Genomic DNA, 4583 nt, shown 5'->3' on the forward strand with positions numbered 1-4583 from the left:
AGTGGAAATATTTAGATCTCCGTATGTAAACCTGCACACAGGGCAAGGCACACAGATGGTGTAGCGGCTATGTCTCTGGACTCTCACATGGGTGTGTGTATGTGCATGCCCAAGGTTCCAGGAGGAGATGGAAGAGAAGGGATTGGGGCAAGGCCCTCTCCAGTGGTGGGGGGGGGTTTTCACTTTCCCTCTCATTATCTCTGTCTCTGTCTCTCTCTCTCTCTCCCTGGCAAGTGCACACACCCTAAGGCAAAAACCTCTTTTAAAAAAATCTATAAACAGGGCTAGAAATTTTTTAGAAGGATTCTTTCTTTCTTTTTTTATCTATTCATTCATTTATTTTAATTTGACCAGGAGAGATGCAGAAAAAGAAAGGGAAAGTTAGAAAGTGAAAAAGCAAGCTACCATATCCCAGGCTAGAACCACGGTCAGCCATGTGGGAGTGTCTAGCACCTTTGCCACCATGCCACCTGCTGGCCCCAAACAGGGCTAGAAATCTTTACATGAACTTACTTTAAGGAGGCCTGACAATCTTTAAGGCCAGGGTCAGGACACTAAAAAAAACTTTCAGGACAGGGTCAGGACCCTAATTCCAAAGCATCCGTCATGGGTAGTTCTATGTGTTAGCCTGGCTTGGCCGTGGCGGCCAGGTCTCGGTCACTCATTATTCAAGGTGTTTCTGTGAAGATGTTTTCGGATGTGACTAACATTTGAATTATTAATTCACATTTGAGTTGAGTAAGGCAGATTTCTCTCTCCAAGGTTGGGGGGCCTCATCTAACCAGTTGAAGGTCCAAATAGAACAAAAAAGACTGACACTCCCCTGAGTAAAACAAGGCTTCCTTCCTGCCTTCAAAGGCACAGCTTCATCTTGGTTTCAGACGTGAATAAAATATTGGCTATTCCTGAGTCTCGAATCGGCCTGCTTTCAGACTGCAACTTACACCATCAACTCTCCTGGGTCTCACATTCCAGATCTTAGGACTTGGGACTTGTCAGTTTCCATTATCATGTGACCCAATTCCTTATAGTAACTCTCTCTCTCTCTCTCTCTCTCTATATATATATATATATATATAAATAATCTAGGTTCTGTTTCTCTGGAGAACCCTGATTAATTCAGTATCCTACTATCGATTTCTGGGAGCTGCATGGTCGGGCTTCCACAGTGACAGAAAGTTTTCTCCAGAAGCTGTTCTTCGCATTCCATTGCCCTTGGGGAAAATGTGTTACTTACCAGCCCAGCCTGACTCTCAGAGAACCTCCACCTCTGTGCGCTCTGTCACCACAGGGTCTCCTCACCTCCCAGACTCCCCACATTGGAACCAACCACGCTGTGCCTCTTTGCATCTGATATTCTCCAGCAGCGGCTCTGGCGCCCAAGGTGGCATTTTCCTCTTCCTCCCTTTGCATTATCTGTTTCGTTTTTGTTTTTGTTTTCACTTATTTTTAATTAAAAAAAATTATTTTTATTGGCCTCCAAAATATGAAGTCAAGGCAGCGTGCTGTTGTGCCCGGAGCTAGACGCATCCTGTTTTCAGTGGAGCAGCCTGAGAGCACGGCTGACATCCTCACAACCAGCGCTCAGGCACAGAAAAGCAGCCGCAACGGCATTCTATTTCAGTGGCACTGTCCCTTCTCTGTAAGTTATTCCCCTGGAGAGAGCTTTGGAGCTGGCATACTCTATGTCCTCTGAGAAACAAGAATTTTATTAAGGGAAATGCATGTGAAAGAAATGAGGGTCTCAGGACCAGTAAAGGTTACATTGCTGGACTCCCACCTAGTCTACTGCAGTTCAAGTCCCAGATCCAGCGGCTTGAACCAGGCCGGGCACTTGTGTGTGCGTGCCCAAGATCCTGAGAGAATGGGGGAGAAGAAATTGTGGTGATTGTGGCGTGGCCACTCCCCCTTCTCACTTCCTGCTGGTCCCCAGGACAATTTCTACAAATAAGCCTCCGGGGGGTCTAAAGCGCCACTGCATTGTACCCATAGACCAGTCTGGGTAGCACTGACATCTTCACGACGTTGAGTCTCTCCGTTCCTAAGAGTGTATTTCTCTCAGGTCTTCTGTAATATTTCTCATCACTGTTTTGTATTTAAATTATACAGATCTTGCATATACTTTGTTAAATTCATCATTAATTATTTCATGTTTTTGATGCTATTGTAAACAACATTTATATCGTCTGTTTGTCATTACTATAAAGATATGATTGAGTTTATTAATATTGACATTTCATTCTACGACCTTACTAAGTGTACACGTTAGTTCTAGAAGTATTTACAAGTCTTTGAAAAATAATCATGTTATCTGCAAGGAATGATCATTTTATTTCTTTCTTTGCAACTTGAATGGCATTTATTTATTTATTCATTTATTTTATTGCCTTGTAGTTCTGGCAAGGACACCCAGAGCAATGTTCAGCTGAAGTCGTGAGAAAAGAAATCCCCAGGGAGAAAATACTCACTCCTTCAGCATTAGTTACGATGTATTTCGTGGCTCCCTTTTGTCAGATTTAGGTTCTTTTCTATTCCATAGCGATTCAAGATTTTCTTGTCATAAGTGAATATTAAATTTTGTCAAATATTTTTCACAATTTTTGAGAAGATCATACTCTCCTCCATTGTTCTATTAAAATAGTGATTGTTTTTGTAAAGTTAAACCAACTTGCAATGTTTTGTGATTGCTCCTTTTTGAAAAACTCACTGTTTTGAGATGGCTTGTTATGGAGCAATAGATACCCAGAACACCACCTTGCATTCGGTTACAGCGGCCAGCGCACACTGATGGCTCCTAGCTGTCCTCATCTCCTGGCATTCATGACCTCAGATAGTCCCCTTCCATGCTGAATGAGGCCATTGGACAGCAGGCTATTTGTAAAATGCTGTGTGACTTCTGATGCGGAGTGTAACTCTCCATTCCATGTGTTTTACCTTTCTTTGCCTTATATTTAAGAAGTGCTGGGAACAGCAGTTAGCGTAATGGCTATGTCTCTGGACTCCCATGTAGTCAACCGCGGTTCGAGTCCTGGATTCAGGGGCTTAAACTCGCACCTGGCGCTTAGGCATGCGTGTCCAAAATCCTGAGAGGAGAACAGAGGAGAAGGGATTGCGGCATGGCCATCCCCCCTGGGAGGTTATTTCTCACTTTCTGCCTCTCTGTCTTTCTGGCAAGCACACGCGTACTATAGCAAAAACCTCCCCCCACCACACACACAAAAAAGTCCCCTGGGAGGTGATTTCTTGCTTTCTGCCTCTGTCTTTCTGGCAAGCGCACGCGTACTATAGCAAAAACCTACCCCCCCCACCACACACACAAAAAAGTGATTCTTTTGGACAACATACGTTTGAGTCTTGATTTTAATTCACGTTGACTATCCCAACCTTATAATTGGAGCATTTAAACTACGTACATTTTATACTTTTTTTTTTTTGAGAGGTTTTCACTATAGGGTGCGTGCACTCGCCAGACAGAGAGAGACAGAGAGACAGAAAGCGAGAAATCACCCCGCCAGGGGGGGATGGTCATGCCGCAATCCCTTATTCTCCATTCTCCTCTCAGGATCTTGGACACACACGCACACGCACCCGGTGTGAGTTTTAAGCCACCGGGTCCAGGACGTGAACCGCAGTCGACTACGTGGGACATAGCCATTACACTAACTGCTGGTTCCCCATTTTATACTTTTTTAAAAGCAGTTTTAGGTTACCAGAAAAATTGAAAACCCAGTGAGTTCTCTTATACTTCTGTCCCCACAGCATGCAGCCTCCTCCGCCATAAACACACCGAACTAGAGTGGTACCTTTGTTCCATTCGAACCAACGCTGACACCTCGTCATGGCCCTCAGGTTCCTTAGGGCTGCCGTGTCGAGTGACGTACACGGAACTGTTTTCCCCCCAATCGTTCCCTGAGCTCAGCCTGCGCATCCCTATTTCCTGACGAGCCACTGGTACTGGGATCTTTTACTCTTGTGGCATCTTTTCCAGAACGTTGTGGAGTTGGACTCATACGGTCTTTTCACATTGGTTTCCTTCATTTAGCAATATGGGGCTATTCACATCTAATGTAAGCACTGATGTGGGTATTGATCTTGTTGCTTAGTTTTTATTTTTCTCAGATATGCTTTACACTTTTCCATCTTTCCATTTATCTGTGGAATTAATTGAGTACTTTCTAATTTTGTTTTATCTTCTATAGTGTCTTTGTAGTTACTGTTCGTTTTCTTTTTCTTGGTTTTTCTAGTATGTAAATATGTATTCATAAAGCTCATTTACCATAAGCAGTACAGAGCAATATACTATTTTCGCTTCCTGTTCTTTATTTCATTGCAGACATTCATATAATCCCTGCAAGTGTTATAAAGCTCAGGATACATTGTTATATTTTTCTTTAAGAAGTCATTTTTCTCTTAAATAAAATTTTTAAACAATAAGACAATATTTCAAATTTACCCACATATGTACAATACTTTTCTGTCCTTGCTGTGACATTTTTACTTTAGTGTTTCTTGAAATACAGTTCTGCATTTTAAAAAATATTTTTCACTTCTCTCATCTTTTTAATTTCAATTCCTTGCACATA

The sequence above is a fragment of the Tupaia chinensis genome, unplaced genomic scaffold (genome assembly GCF_000334495.1).
Source record: "Tupaia chinensis unplaced genomic scaffold, TupChi_1.0 Scaffold000280_1, whole genome shotgun sequence".
Lineage (NCBI taxonomy): Eukaryota > Metazoa > Chordata > Mammalia > Scandentia > Tupaiidae > Tupaia > Tupaia belangeri.